Raw genomic sequence first — 17043 nt, 5'->3', positions numbered from 1 at the left:
GTTACCCCTGAGGACACCCCTCCTTCCCTTCATCTACGAGGTGCTTTTTCTCCAGTTTAGGGCCACCTACATGAGATAGAGCTTCTAGGTTATCCTGGGAGTCTAAGGTACATGTGTGAAAAAGCCATTAGTGCTTGCAAACCCACAGATCACTTTATATGTCATGCTTATTCAGCAAAAATCAGTGGCGCACTCAGGAAGCCCAGCACAGAGAAAGACCCCAGAATGGCTGGGATGAAATCAGAGATTTCCCACAGAGCATAGTCATTTCCAGAGGAGTCCAGATAAAGATGAAGTGAATGAGACCATTGAGATACTCGTCTTGGGGGCCCAAATCTTCAGTCATCAAGAAAAATAATATTTTAGTGCAAATTTTAAAAACTCAAAATTAACGCAAAAAAAAATCCATGATGAAGAAAGTATCAAAAATTTAAAGACAGATCAAAATGAATGCAGAAAATCCATAATGAACAAAAGATCAGAATTTTACATAAAGGCAGCATCAGGATTGCTGATTTTTCCTTTTAGCCTCAGGCTCCGATATGGTTCACCTTGGCACCATGACTGATCCTGTCTTTATTTTAAATTTTGAGGGTTTGTTCATCATGGATTTTCTGCATTCACTTTGAATTCGTAAAATATTACATTAAAATATTATTTAGCTTCATGGCTGAGTTTTTTGGTACCTCCTTTCCATTGTCATGGAAAGCAGGTTCTGTACTCCCCTCAGCCTAGTCCAGTCCTGATCACTCACTGCCGGTTAGTCCCCATTGTTGAGGGTGCTAGGAATTGAGCATTGCACCTGCTCCTTTTAATTCCTGACAACCATGCGATGTGAGGTCTCTTATTAACAGAAGAGCAGACAAGGTCCACACTAGGTGGAGGAGGGAAGCAAATTAGGTCTAAAGCCCATTGCTTTGGCAACGTTTAGTAACAAGGGAAAGGAAGACACGGAGGAAGCAAGAGCAGGTGCAAAGGCACAGGAGCGAGGCAACAGAAGGCAGCTCCCTTAGCTGCTTGGAAGCCGCCCCACCCCCAGCTGAAGGGGTCCCACACAGCCAGCTGTGCACACAGGGCCTCCTGAAGGTGACATTTCCCACAGCAGAGTATTGCCAAGAAGAAAGCCTGCATCCGGGACTGTGTAAGGAAGCTGATTACTTAACCTTTTCCCAAAGAGTCTTCGACAAATATGGCATATCCCCAAACGAATTATTTTTCCTTTCATAAAACTCAAGTGGACACATCTCCATTTCTCTGCAAAAAGAGCAGCTGCCGCACAGTCACTCGAAATGCAAAGTCTGAATGGAAATTAATGCTGTTGATGAAACCAGCGGTCTAAAACATTAAAGGATTTTGGACTGAAAAGACAATGGCATTTGCATCCATTTGAACATCCAGGCAGGTTTGCATAATGGAGATGTCAGTTGTACTTCAGGAGAAAAATCAACCTACCTGGGCTCCCATTAACTCTGCCTGCTAGATACAGCTCCCTTGCAGGGATGGAACACCACCATGCTTTGCCCTTTTGAAAGAGAAAAATATGAAACTCCTACATTCAAGTGAGTCTTCAGTGAAACAAGAGTGAGACCCATCATGAGCTGGTACCTACTCCCCCATCTGCAAGAACCAACACGGCAAATTTCTGTTGGAGTCCAGGACCAGGAAGACTTGCTGTCTGCCTATAAATGTGCATTAATTTGGTTGTCAGAAAATGAACAGTACATAACCCAACCTTGGACCCTATTGGCCTCTACTACTAGAAATCCTAACATCAACTGCAGGACCCAATTATATTAATCTCATTATTTTTTGGTGTCTGCTAACAGCTTCTCCTTGGGCTTCTATTTAGAGCAATGTGTATCGGCTGTGGGCACACATCAAAACCATGTGGTGTGCTTTTTAAAAATGCAGATGCTGGAACCCTATTCTAGTGTTAGACACAGATATGGATATTTTTTTCATTTACATGTTCAGAGACTGCTTTCTCAACCCAGTGGAAAGACAATCCAGGGTAGACTATTAGATTTATTTCTAAAGGGGCAAAGAAAGGTTTTATGGTGGCCTCACACTGTTTGATGTAACTAAAAATAAAACTAGCCTTGACTACTCATAGCTCAAAACCAGTGGAGGTTATGGCAAGGGAAAGGTGGATAATTCAACTCCAACTTATTTTGACCTGAATTTAGGCCAAATGAGACTTCTACCTGAATTATTCAGAAAAATGCCCTGAGTTGCCCCTCAGTACATCTGGTACAGCTGGTCCCATGTATATTCAAAAAGTGTTTTCTATGATTATTTTCGATGTAGCTAGTGTCACCTTGACCAGATCAAAGTTCCCCACAGTTATTTTTTAATATACAAGTTTATCACGTCCCCTTTAATCATACTTGCTCTCAGTGGATTTGAGTGAGTGAATTCATCTATACAGCAGAGTTAACTTACAATGTCCTCTAAGTATTTTTCACTGCTGGCTTATGTCACCACCTTTGTTTACATTTAGTTCAGAAAGTACAAATTTAAGAAGTGGCGGGTTGTAACTAGACATAAGATCAATGCAGTGAGTTTCTGTTTAAGCTTTAACAACTCAGTAGCTGTCAACTGAAGCGTGAATGCAGACATCAGTAAACCCCAGTTAAAATACTCTAGTCGTAGTAATCACAGCAGGAGTTAGTGGTGTTTTCTCCTCCACCCAATGAAGCTCTTAGAAGTAGCTTCATTAACATCTCATTTCTGGTTTTGTTCTGGTTTTGTTCTGGTTTTGTTCTGGTTTTGTTCTGATCTTCTCAGTTTACCCCACTCTGGGATTCCCTGTCCTCTATCACGGGGTCACTTTTCATGTGGAGCTTTTTTAGAGCTGATGTCTTTCTGTTTATTCCTGCTGTCCTTGGACCCTCAGTCTCTCCCCCTGCAATTGCTTGGAGTGTGTCATTAAAGTGAGCAGCTCTCGGCCATCATGACATCAAGTTCAGCTCTGTCTTTGTCTTGCCACCTCTATTGCTGTTCTGAACAAGTCTGCCCAATTCAAAACTCAAGAGCTCTCCTGAATAAGGCCTATCAACTATCCTCACCAAGTTGGCAATTTCTTTTGGATGATAAAACATGATTATGAATATTTGAATATTTGAATAGAAATCACTGGGATGCTCATTAAAAAAAAAAAAAAAACACTGTCAATTAGTATTGCATTTCTGTGAATTCCCTCAGGGCATATTCAGAAAATCAGTATTGTAAAAGCTTGAACAGTTAAATTAGTTTAGCTTGATTGTACACTGATTCTTTTTTATTTATACTTACATGGAATAATACATAAATAAGAATTGAATCCTTTTTTTTAAAACAAAACAAATGAGTTTGCTTTTGGAAGACAGTTTTAGAATTCCTGTTGGGTAATTAGGTCCCAATCCTTGATGCCGTGGGTTTTGGTATTGAATAAACGATTGAATCTATAATTAAACACGTCCCTTGGACTGAAGTTACTAAGCAGGTACTTGGGTCAATTACAGAACAACAATGAACATTGCATCAGGTGTTATCACAACAGTAATTACAGTGCAATATTATATTCTATTTTAAAACACTTTTTTAAGAATGGGTTATCAGTAATGGAAAATGCATTGAGTTTTTATGACAGATTTTTGCACTACACATTTCTGATAAGGACAAGATCCTCTGTTAAGAGGTCAGAGACCTACCTTGCCATGTAAAATTAATAACTTCATCAAGTTATTTTTAACAGCAAATATTTATTAAATGCTTACTGTGTTAGGGACTGAAGATACAAAGACATGTGATCTGACCCATGCCTTCTGGGGCTCACGCTCTAACTTGGGAGCTATAGCATGTGCAGAAAAGGGGAGATGTGGCAGCCTTGCCATTTGAAAAAGGAGCTCAAAGTCCCAGACAAGGCCACAAGACCTCACCATGTCAGCAGTCCTCTTCTTTGTAGACTTAGAAGCCTGATTTGGTGTCTACATCCAGAGATGATTTGTATCTTGGAGATGGACTTTTACTAATTAAACTCATGAGAGATGTAAGCCAGAATGCAAATGTATTCATTTATAGTGAGAAACCAAAGATTAGCTGGCTTCTGTTGATAGACAACTTTTAATTCAGAGAATTAAAGTTATGTCTGGAGGAGTCTATTAATCTTGTGGAAAACGAAACTCTTGTCATCGAATGAAATCTCTCTGTTGCAGAAATTTCTATAACTTTCTATGTACAGAGGACTTTGTAGGGTGAATTTCTCCAACCAGCAGCTTTCCACATTCTTAGCTCTTTTTCCTCAGTGATGGTGCTTTCAATCCTAACATGTGTCCATAGTTTCAAGACATGCTTCTCCTGTTCTTTGGGCTTCTTTCCCTCAGTTGCCTTCTTCTCTTTCATCACATTTATCAGCCATGCCAAGCATTTCATTTGCCTTTTCTCTTTTAATCTTCACAATTTTCCTGTGACTTAAATTACACCCCCGTCTGACAGATAAGAAAATCAGTTTGTACTGAGATTCAGTAACCTGGGTCAGATGGGCAGTGCCACAGTCAGGAGGTATATTCTGTGGTCAGTTCCTGGAGGATAAGTGTCAAGAAACGGTACCAGTCATAGGAGTTCAGGGTGGGGAGGGATAAGCCTGAGCATAAGCAATGAGAATGACTTAAGGCCAGATATGTTTAGAAAAGGGGAGGGCAGAAGACATGAGAGTGGGAACACAGAAGGGGTCTGTGATCTGCTAGTGATGTCTGCCAAAGAGGGAAGTGGAGGCTGTGGGAGCGGAAACCTCAGGCATTTACCATCCAGGCTGTGTGTTGGCAGTTCTCAATGAGCACTACACACACACCCCTGATGGAATGGATCCCTGTCATCGAGGTAGGGCACACAGTTTTCAAGACAGAGGTAATAGTTTTGTAGTGAAATATCCTCTCACCAGTCTTCCTATAATTTGACTATTCTGCAATATATTCCAACTAAGTCTAATAGCAGATTGCATTTAGACCCAATAACACGTAAATGTACACTCCCTTACGCGGAAAGGGGACTTTGTGTTTCCATCATGATGGAACCCAGTTTTGTGATGGTTTGGAACATTCCATACATTGAGAAAAATTGCTGGAGAAGGTGGGGAGCCACTGGAAACTTCCTAAATAAAGGAATGATGAAATCAGATATGTGTTTTGGAAACAGATCTGAGGCAGACAGAATGAAGGAGAGAGGGATGCCTGGTGGGCTGTGGATCTGTTTTCATTGCAGTAGTACTGACAGGAGGTAAGGGGGGAAATGTGTGCATAAGAGCAGGGAGATCTGAGGGGAGGGGATGAATATAAGAAATGTGGTCTCAAGTAGCTCTAACGTACTTCCCCTGCACCAGGACGTTGTTTTTCCTTGAACACTTTTTGAATGCCTACTATATGCCAGGTACTGTTCTCAGTAGTTTTTGAAGTCAGATGCCTTTGCCAACATGTTGGAGAGAGCTCTTGATATAGTACAGTATATGCCGGGCTTTCAGTCAAATAGAACTTGACATACTTCAACCAGTCAAGGAGATTTCAATGTCAGATAGGGCTTTGGTGTGAATCCTTGTGAGTCTTGCCTTCTGCACAGTGCCCAGCACATAAATGCTTAATGTATCCCGTGGTGGATAAATGGACAGGTAACCAAAGGAATGGAGTAAATAGACTCATAGAAGGACATTGAAGCTCAACTTTTATATGCCTGAAACTATTTCAAAGTGAGCTCTAGACTCATCTTGAGGAAACTTATTTCTGTATTCCAGTCTGTACAGTTGTTGAAAATAAGAAAAAAGGTGGAAGACACCAATACAGATAAAAATATTATTTATCTTAGAAAGTAACAAAGCCAACAAGAATGATATCTTCTGAAAGTATTATTCTTCCATATGTAGCCCTTAGATAATAGGTGCCTAAATTTCTGGAGTGCGTGTGTGAAAGCATGGATTCCTGGGCCCTGCCCCAAACCTACAAAGTTAACCCCTCACAAAGGGAAAGAGAACTTTGAACAAGCTCCTCAGTTCATTCTGTTGCACTGAAAACATAGCGATAATCACTATTCTAGAGTTAGAGCCAAGCTTTTTGAGGACTTGAAAACCCCAGGAAGTAAGGATCTGTATGGAAGCAGCTAATATGAGCTGGTGGATCTCCTTTCTTTCTTTTTTTTTTTTTTTTTTTTTTTGAGGTACGCGGACATCTCACTGCTGTGGCCCCTCCCGTTGCGGAGCACAGGCTCCGGACGCACAGGCTCAGCGGCCGTGGCTCATGGGCCCAGCCGCTCCGTGGCATGTGGGATCCTCCTGGACCGGGGCACGAACCCGTGTCCCCTGCATCGGCAGGCAGACTCTCAACCACTGCGCCACCAGGGAAGCCCTGGTGGATCTTCTTTGAAAACCTTTTAAAACATCAGGGGCACTGATCTCTCTTGCTTAACCTTTGAACCAGAAGGACCTAAGGTTCAGGGGCTCAGATGGCCCCAGCATGAAACCCCCCAACACACCAGCCTCACTGACTGTTGCATGAGAATGTCCCAGCTCCAGGATCCTTAAGTAAGAAGAGCCAAGGGGATTTTCACTCTACACAATGTGATGTCTTTTCCAATAGTAGTATTAACAGGAAAGTGTTATCTTTAGGGCATCTTCCTTGTTTTATGTATTTAGCAGTAAATTTATATAACCTTTACTGCTTCTGAGTATAAAAGTAATGCATGTTTGTAGTTTAAAAAAATTAGAAAAGCATAAAAAGAGTAAAAATTACCCATAGTCTTAACCAGAAAAAGATAAGCACTCTCAGTATATCTCCTTCCAGACTTTTTAGTGTGTGAATACACACAAACTTTTACCAAAATGGAATCACTGTTTTGCAACCTGTTATATCCAGTCTGAATGGAGGTGATATCTTTCTAAGTCATGTATATCATCATTTTTTAATGACTGCAGAGTATACCACAGTGTGGATGTTCCTCTTTATTTTATTATTTCCTTATTTTTGATGTTTGAGTTCTTTAAGTTTCCATTTTAGGCTGTGGGGAAAAACAAGATGAAATTACAGAACATTGTAAGGGAAGGTATATCAAGATGGAACTGCCCTATTGTAAACTGCCTGGCTCATGTCATAGCCCAGAAGACATAGACTTCCCTGGTTGCTGTGCCTAAACTCTTGCTATTTTCATTTTTTATAGGAGGATCCCCCGTATTCCCCCCAGGTCCCCATCACTCACCTGCTTTTCCCTGGCATGTCATTCAACTTCACCAGAGATAGTCTTGCTTCACTTAATTATTCATCATTCATTGCACAAACATTTTTATCAAGTGCACCCTATGTGTCAGCACTTTGTGAGATCTTCACTTTATATAGTGATTAAAATGTCTATGATCCTGCTCTCATTAAGGTTACAGACTAATGATAAAAGCAGAGTCATTAACCAAAAAGGCTAACTTAGAATATGCCAGTCCCTATTACTGTAATCTGAAGTCCTGGCAATCCATGGAAGTTTTATTAGGTAGCTATTGCCGTGTAACAAATAATCCCAACACTTAGTAGCTTAAAACAACACACAATTATTAACTTACAGATTCTTTAGGTCAGATGCCTGGGCATGTCTAAACTCTGCTTCAGGGTCTCTCACAGGCTGCAAGCAAGGTGTCAGCCACCTCCAGGCTCAAGTGAAGAAGGGTCCACTTCAGAGCTGCATGGTTTTTTAGAAGAACCAAGTTCCACAGGGGCTGTCAGATGTGGACCTCGGGTCCTTGCTGTGTGTTGGCTGGGCGTCACTCTCTGTTCCTTGCCATGTGGGCCTCTCCTGCGTGGCAGCTAGCTCCATCAAAGTGTGCGAGCCACTAAGTAAACAGAGTGCCAGTGAGATGGCAGTCCCAGTCTTTGTAACCTGATCACGGGAGTGACATCCCGTCACTTTGCCATATTCTGTTCTTTAGAGGCAGTTAAGGGGAGGAGATTACCCAATGGTGTAAATACCAAGAAGCAGAGATCATTAAAGACCATCTTTGAAATCAGTGCTGCTCTCATAGAACTTACAGTTAGTGATGAAACCAAAGCTGTTTAATGAAAAAGGTTGACTTAGAAAACACTCTGCGGTCTGAAGTACTGGGAATTCATGGAGCTTCACATTTAGATTCACTTTTAAGTTTAGGGATATGAAGAAATAGGTCGACATATTTGCATTTCCTAAGTGTGCACTTAATGTTATTTTTATGGGGGTTTTTTGCAGCTTGCTGCATACACGTCTGTGTCAATATTTTCGTTTTATTTTCTCAAACCTGGGAAGTAGGGACGGAAGATGTTATCTCAAATTTAGAGATGGATGAACTGGGCCCCGGCAAGTTACCAGCTGAGTCGGCTGCATCTTGCTCCCAGTTCATTCGTTGGTCCAACAAACACATACGCACAAGTATTACATGCTCAGCACCAGAGCAGGCAGCACGTAGGGTGTGATGCTGGACAAAACCCCCATGGCTTTTTCCTTCCCAGACCTAGTTCTTGTCAGAGTGAAATATGAATCAAATAATCTCCCCAAAAATAAGGTTTCAGACTTTAAAATTCTGCAGTGGGTGGAAAGATCATGGTTTGTGCAGTGTTTGCATACAAAAAGTCATCCACTGCATTCTTAAAATTTGTCCACTTGACTGGGTGTGTGATGTTTTTAGGACCTTCTAGGAAGGAAGGAAGGAAATGTACATGGCACTAAGATAGTTTGTTAAAGAAAACATAGCTGCCACCCTCTTTATATATTATGGATATTATTTCAGAGGTGATGGATATGTTCATGGCATAGATGGTGGTGATGTTCATGGCATAGATAAGGTATATACTTATCTCCAAACTCAACAAGTTGTACACATTAAACATGTACAGTTCTTTTATGTCAGTTGTACCTCAATAAAGTGATTTTTAAAATAGGATTAGAACAATGATCAGTCACGTTTTCATGGATTAAATTAAAATTTCACATCTCAAATTAATTTTAAGTTATCATTTTGAAAGCCAAGTTTTAATTAAGCTTCCGAGACCCAGAATTTAAGTCAAAAAGGTATTTTTCACACTGTACAATCAGGGCTTCTTATACACCGAAAAATGAGTAAGTATAAGGGAAGACACAACTTAAATTTTCTCCCAACTCAATCCTTTAACTGGTAGCTATTCAGCAAAGTCAATTTTGCAAAATGTTATAAATATCTGCTATTTACCAGGAACTAGGAGAGGAGAGACAAATAAGATCATGGTCCCTGATGTTAGGGGATTCATAGCCTAAGAAGTGGAATCCGACAGGTCAAAGGAGAATTTCAAAATAAATGCCCTGAGAGGCAAAAGTAGGGCAAGACGGAGGAGGGGCACCAAGCCAAGTAGAGGTAAGAACAGGAATGTCAGGGAAGGCAACGGAGTGAAGATGCTTTTAGCTTCAAGTAACAAATCTCTAACTCAAACTGATATAAACCTAAGTGAGGAAACATTTCGTCAAACTGGGAGGTCAGAAGAAGGGCAAACTCCTAGGTACAGTCACCACAGTGGCTCAAAGTTCCATCAGTGTCTCAGTTCTTTCCATTTTCGGTGGCCAGTGTCATTCCCAGTCTACCACTAGCTCTTGGCTGGTATCAAGGTGGCTCCAGCAATCCCAGACACGATGACATCAGAGAGAGGAAGAGGGGATACAAGGACCCGGGATTCCCATGGCAGCTTAGATGGGCATCTTGGGTGGGATTGAGGGGTCAGCCTTCACAATTACCAGGTAAGGTTTTCCCCGAGGACTGTAGACCTGGCCTGTCTTACAGGATGAATAGGAGCTTTTCTGGTCTGTAACTGTTAGAGATGGAGAGGGAACCACCTCAGCGTGTGCACACCCGTTGGCACAGAAGATCACAGTTGTCCTGGGAATTCCAAGTACTCTTGACTGGAGAAGTGGCCTAGAGACCAGATGAGTGATAGATTAGTCTGAAGGGGAAGGTGAGGGATGGATTGTGAGGGATGATGAAGCCGCTCTAAGAAATGTCGGTTTTATCTCGAAGGAGCTGGCAGCCCACCGAAAGATGTGAAGCAGGGGGAGCACATGAGATTGGATGTGTGAGCTCAGTCTGGAGCAGCGCATGAAATGGATTGGAGGGCAGGGCAAGGTCAGAGTCCTGGAGAGTGAAATTGTGTTGATAATTCTAGAAGGAGTCTGAATGGGACCAGGTAGCTTGTTAAGAGGGTGAGTTGAGGGGAAAGAGGGGAGATCAAGGTGGTGATTCCAGTTTTTCCTGGGGTGATTCCCTAGAGGTCTAGATAAAAGTGATGATGCATTTGGGAAAATCAGAATCTAAGAGCTGGCTACTGAGATCAGACATAATAACATAGCGTGCATGTGAAATGATAGATACTAGCTCTCAATACCTATGGGATATTGGCCAGCTGGATGAATGAAAAGCTCTTACAAATGCCCTTTGGCATACATGATTGACCAAAATGAGGAACAGTGAAACTACTTGTGTTGTACAAGTGAGAAAGTGGATGTGATATTTATAAGCAAGGCGTGGAGCAGGTATCTTGTGGGTTAATAGGCTAGTAATTAAATTCGTGTGATTTAAGCACCTTGGTAAAGCTGCTAATAAGGTGAGTTAGGCTTCAGTAGCAACTTCTCCCTCCCTCTTCTGTGTATGAGTGAGTGAGTGAGTGAGTGAGTGAGTGAGTGAGTGAGTGAGTGTGTGTGTGTGTGTGTGTGTGTGTGTAGTTCATCAACTCTTACAGTGTTCAAGACAGAACTTCCCCATTTTGCATATTTTGCAAAGGAGCCTTTTCTTTAAGCTTCCAGTGTATAACTGGAATGAGCTACGCATTCTCCCAGACCTGCAGGCTTTTGTCTTCTAAAATAGAACGCTCCCATGTGAGGTCAGTTTGTAAAACCAGGGCTGATTTCATTTGTAGTCAGAGGACTGTCCTGCTTTTGATGACTTCCCACTATGTAAGCATGGTTCACATAGAAGCAAGGAGTGAGTTGATCCCTTGACATAATTACCCACATCTGTTTCTAGGCATCCAGCTGAGTGTATGAGGGGACTGTTGACCACAGAGAGCCTCCTGCCTGGGCACTTCTGCCCAATCTCTCTTCTCTGGAAGGACCTTTTAATCTAAATGTGTACTGAGGAGTTTTGATGTCTTGAAGTTTTCATTCTAATCCCAGAATATTGTGCTTTGGAAGGATTTTGTCTTTTCTTTTGTGGCAACAAAATATCATGGAAAAAGTCTGGAAGTTGCAATTATCCCTTCTAAGCTTGAATCCTAGTTCTGCCCTTTAGCAGCCATGACCTTGGCTCAGTGACTATAGGAGACAAGGCATGTGATTTGGTACCAGGCAGAAGAGAGTTTGTATCTTAGTTCTGCCAGTGAATAGCTATGTGACCCTAGACAATTAATGTTCCATTTTCTTTCATCTGTAAAATGGGGTTAATACTGCTTAATTTTGGTATCGACGAGGTTATGGCATACAGTAAAGCGATTAGCAGAGGTGCAGGCACGTAACAGCGACTCTATATATTACAGGACCTCTTAGGCCCTTTGTCCTGATCTGAAACATAGGAATAATAAAAATGCCTAACCTGCATTTTTGATATGAGCACTCCAGTAATACTTCTGGAACAGGGTTTCTCACCCTCACCCTTGTCACTACTGACACTTGGAGCCGCATAATTCTTCCTCGTGAGGGCTGCCCTGTGCCTCGTAAGGTGTATACCTACCAGATGCCAGTAGCATCCACCAGCCCCAGGTGCAACAACCAAGAGCACCTCCAGATACTGCCAAAAGTCCTTGGTGGGGGCGTGGATTACCTCTAGTTGAGAACGATGGTTCTAGAATATAGAAGAAAGTGCCTAGCCTTTTGGAAGTGTTTCATAAGAAAGAGTAGCCCTATTTCTAACCCATCTATAAAACTGTGAAAAGAAGTAAAGAAAGCAAAATATTATGTTTGCTTTCTGAGCCCCTAGATAGTAATGCAGAAATGACAATAGTGGAACAAATTAAACTTTTTTCAGCATGAATAAACTCTCCCAAGTTTAGCTCCAGATACAAACCACAGTTGGGTCATGCTACCAGCCTTCAGAGAGCAGTTGTGGTAAAGGGATTTTCAGTCATTTCTGCTGTAGCCTGTTGTGTCCAGGGAGTGAAAACTGCCAGCCCCTCCCCCACTCCTCTTTGGATGATTGTATGGGTCAAGTTGACTTCCATTGTAAGCACATGTGTGTTTTATCTTCGGCTTCATTATTTTTCCCTTTCAATTATTTTATTTTTTTAGCCCTTCCCCTGGGAGAGGAAAGGTCAGTTCAAACCTATTATCACATTCCCTGATCAAATCTTAAAGCAACAGGAATGTCACTTCAGTGTCTGGAAAGGTGTAGGGGCATAATTCAGTCACTTTATTAATAGAAATGGAGGAGGATTGTAAAAGGTATTTTTGTTAACCTTGAAGAGAAAGGAAAGATACTGCACCACACACACACACACACACACACACACATACACACATACACACGCACCCCTACCTACCTTCATTTTTTTTCCTTTCCTTTTTTTTTGGCTATGAGATTAAATGAAGAAGAAATTTTCTTCTCCCCAGAAATGTCATCGCTCAGAACAGCATTTTAGCACTATTATCGTGTGTTAACATCTGAGTGAGGAGTAATTATTTTCCGATAATACATGTGCTGCACTTCAGCTGGTTATGGCAGGGCTTCCATGCTGAGATCTATGAGGTATAGATTATACATTTCAATACTTATTCAAAATATGTATTTTTCATGATTGATGAGGACTTTGCAGAATGTCACCTTCATAATTTGCGTTTTTTAAAAAGTGGTTCTGTAAATCATTGGCATGGATTATCTCAATCATAAGTCAAATGGTTCTCATTGTAAGTGTTCTAAAATATGCTTTTATTAAGTAGTTTATGAAAAAATCAGGGAGAAATATGCCTTAACATACTTTTTATATTTTATTACTATTCAATATATATTTTTTGCTACTTTAACAAAGAAAATGCTGACTCTTATAATACCATTACTGTAAAATTAAAGATTAGCCTTTCTCTTCCCAAACACTTATATTTTGTGCTTAGCTCAAAACCAGGAATGACCTTTGAGTGGATTTAACAGGATGCTTGACAGAAAGTAAAAATTCTCTGTTTGGTCAGAGAAAACATAAACAATGAGGCTAAACTCAGCTTTAGTAAGTCCCGGCTTTTTTTTTTTTGTAAGCTTTCAGGCCCCAACAGAGGATTCTGGTCTTATCTGCTATAAAAAGACCTTCAAACTTTAAAATTACATTTAATCTCTTCATAAAGGGACTAGGAGTTTTTCAGTATGATGCAAATGGCAGGAAAAAGACACTTAAGCTCACAAAGGCAAAAGACACTGTTACTTTAAAAGGCTTTAAGAAAATATTAACGCTGAACCTGGATGATTTAAGATGGCAATCCATGAAAGAAACCCTTCTTGAGCCAACATTGTAGCTAGGGCTCTGGCTGGATGAAGAAATGGAGCCCTTGCTTATAGGAGATTCCCCTTGGAGTGTGGAAAGTTTAGAGCTGGGTAGAAACCAGGGGGAACAACTGAGACTCTAGAAACACACACCTATGTGGAAGCCAGCCTGCGCATCTTTGCTAGAGCTGAAGCTAGAACTGGTGCTTACTAAGCTGTCGGAACCTCAAGAATAAAATCTGTAAGCTGCAGTAGGAATTTGGGAAGGCTCCAGGGAATACAGGGCAAGGGAGGGAACGAGGGAACCAGCGCAAGTCATGCTGGGTTGGCTGCCAAGAAAAACCCCTCCTCTGTCCCTGAATCTGTCCCTGTTCCTCCTGTCACCTCAGTACGCCTCAGTCCCCAGAACCGCCCCTCACTTGGTTTAGGTGCTTATCCCTCCATATTGTAATTCTCTTCTGTTTTCTGTTGACTTTGCTTTTTCTTCTGCATGAATGTGAGCCCTGTAAGCATCAAGCTTGTATCTGTTTTGTTTACAGCTTTATACCAAGCACTTTCCTACTGCTAGGATCCAGAGTGATTTTACCATGATTAAGGTTGAGATTGAATTGGGGGTACTAGGAAGTTCAGAGAAAATCTGTGTCAAAGTCAGATCCAAGGGGTGAGGTCTCTGTCTTCAGCAGATGTCCTTTGAGGTGTGATTCAGCCTCTAAAGGCACCACCTTCCTTTCTTAAAGTGGGCAAGTGGTGTGTTTGATTCTGTCCCATAGAGAACCTATACAAAGGGTATGAAATAACTCATGAGTGCATTGGCTTCAGCCTTCTGGAAGGGAAATCTTTTCTCTGCATAGGACTTCCATGGGATTTTTTTTTTAAACTTTGTGGGCTCCAGAAATTCTTCCAGACAAATGGCTGCTTCATTTCTGAGGTGGTGATTTATCCCTGAAGGGATAATTCTCAGCAAAGGTGTCTCTCCTTCATCATAAAGGAATAGCAACACATTTATAAAAGGGAGACAGAGCTTCAGATGAGTAGGTATAACAGTTCTACGCAGTATCAGTGGTTGAGATAATATGCATATGTTCATTAAGAATTCCGACACACTTCTTTTATAACGTCCCTTGTGAAAGATAGTTTTCCACATTTACTTTGTTGGAAGTGACAAATGAAATTAATATGCTTCATAAACTGCCCTCACAGAGGGTCAATTAACAAGAGAACTAACCTTGTGAAAGTCATTTTGAAAGACTAGTTATGTCAATAATATTCCCTGTCAAATTGGGTAAAAGTGAGAAAATTAGAAGGCTGTCAAATAAATAACAGCCTAAGATACTGAGTAATTGCGTTTTTGATAAGGTAAATTAGTTTCTGCAATTGTTGGTTGAGAAACAGGAAATGAATCGTGGAAGTTCTGAAGATTTTAAAACCGTGTGTGTGAATATACATGTGTGCACATATGTAAGTGTGTGTAATGGATGTCTGTATACTTCTGCACACACACATAGGTACAGGGAGGCGGAGAGGGTGGTCATACAAAGGTTCAAATTGGAAGTAAGATGGGTCTGCAGTCCTTAGCTAGGTCCATTCCCTGTTCCTCCGCCAATGATCTTCTCCTTCAGGCGCCCAGCCAGCTCCCACCTCTCTGTTCTTTCCTCACTGGACTCCTTTTCCCGTCATTTCTACCTCTTTCCCTCAGTCCTTTAAAATTAATCCTTGTGCATGCGCTCTGGGCTGGGCAGTGTCCTTAGCCATGGACAGGCACAGTTGCCCCTGCCCTCACGGAGCTGACACTCCCGTAGGAGGGAACTGAACTGAAGCTGAGGCTTTTTCCCTGCAATACATTTGCTTCAAGGCTGTAAAAGTACCAGGGAAACAACCCCAATTGGACCCAGTTTGGAGACTGAAAGAGCTACGGCAGTCTTGATTCCGTGGCTATTTTCAGCCCAAGTCACAGTACAGATGGTTCCAGAGAGGCCCCAAAACACACACAAGGCACTCTGACAGAAAGGCTGTCCTTTGCCAGGGCAGATGCAGCTTGGCCAGGCCCGCTTTCTTCCTCCCTTTGGTAAACGCTTCCTACAAGGAGCTCCCTTCTCTCTTGCCTCCTCTGACATCTCAGTTTCCTTCGTCAGAACCCTCTCATGGCTGCGATGTCCTGCTTGTGCCAGTTAGATCCTTGACTGTGTCTCAAGTTCCTATTTGCCGTATGAATCAGAGCTGAAAATTCACGTGAAGTCTTGGTGGCCTGTCCCCATCCCTCCATGACCTCTCTGAGACTTGGAGCAAGTTCACTGTCTTGTCAGGACGTGTGCTCCCCGTGTGTGAAATGAGGCTGTTTTGCAGCAAGGAGATATGTTAAATTTTTTTTTTTTTAGTAAAAGTTGTTATGTTTATATGTACACCAGAGCCCAGACACCCATATGTACGTGAAGCAAATGGTTTGTGTCAGATCCTTTTCCTTCCCCTAGACTATCTCCCTGTGTCTCCCCATAGTCAGGGAGTTTCCAAAGCCATATGCACTGCGTCTGTGTTTGTATAATGTATATGCACACGTATTTTCACATGCATACACAAACAGTTTTTTTCCTAGGATCCCCATTTTACAGAGTCAGAAACTGAGTCTCAGTGGGGCGACGTGAGTTGTGGGAGGCCACACCATAAGGATTGGCATGGGGGTTGAACCCAATCCAGTTTGATTCTAAGACCTGTATTCTCTGTGATGCCCTGAAGGGTCATTTCTTCATAGCTAACTTCCTCAGCTGGGACAAATATAACCCCTTCCTAATGAAGGAAGAATCTTAGGAAATAATATGGCCCCGCATTTTGTTTTCTATTGGCTGACTGACACATTCCTGCTCCAAGGTCCTTTTTGTGTTTTCTGCCCTTGGTTGAACAATCCACTTCTCTCCCTGGTCTGCTCCCTGCAGGCAGTTGCAGAGGAGCTGGCCAAGCTTGTATGCACACAGGTGCGGACCAGTTCCAAGTAATGTTCTCTCATGAGCTGCTCAGGGTTCTGTGACTGAAGGACAGATGAGCGGTGGCCAACTTAAACAGTTGTAGAATCATTGGATGAATGCTGGCTGTATTCTACACAGTTAAAGTCTGACAGCTGGGTCTCCGAAAGGACAGGAATAGGCTCACTTCTGGGAATTCCAACCAGAAACTCTTGAAGACTCTTTTTTTTTTTAGGCAGAACCAGTGGAATAACTCCTTTCCACCCACCTTCCATCTAAGCGCCCTTTGCATCATGGTTCCCATTTCTGGGAGAGAGCTTCTGATTGGCTTAGGTTGGGTCACACGCCTGCCTCTCTTGGGCAGGACTGGAGGAAATAACATTGTGATTAATAGTCCCACCAGAACCACGGGGTGGTGGGGGTGGGGGTCAGTTAACAGCCAAAGGATTAGCAGTGCGCTGTTACTTATAGAAGGGGGTCAGGGATACAAGAAAGTCAAACTTCCAGATATCTCCCATATCATATCATGAAACAAAATAAAGCCAAACAAGTTTAATTGCTTATCTGTTACTTCTGAACCTAAGCTGCAAATCTGCATGCACAGCTTGGCTGGCAGCAGTAAAGGTAGCAGCT

The 17043-nt window shown here is 42.0% G+C and overlaps 1 protein-coding gene across 1 annotated transcript in view; it reads left to right on the top strand.

The window, feature by feature from the left end:
* Positions 1-17043, top strand: part of CDH13 (cadherin 13) — a 1033476-nt gene that overhangs the window by 601116 nt on the left and 415317 nt on the right. The gene's annotated exons all lie outside the window — the stretch shown is intronic.

Source organism: Mesoplodon bidens (genome assembly GCF_964165515.1).
Source record: "Mesoplodon bidens genome assembly, chromosome: 18".
NCBI lineage: Eukaryota > Metazoa > Chordata > Mammalia > Artiodactyla > Ziphiidae > Mesoplodon > Mesoplodon bidens.
The sequence above is the reverse complement of the archived record's forward strand: the minus strand, read 5'-3'. Positions and strand labels throughout refer to the sequence as shown.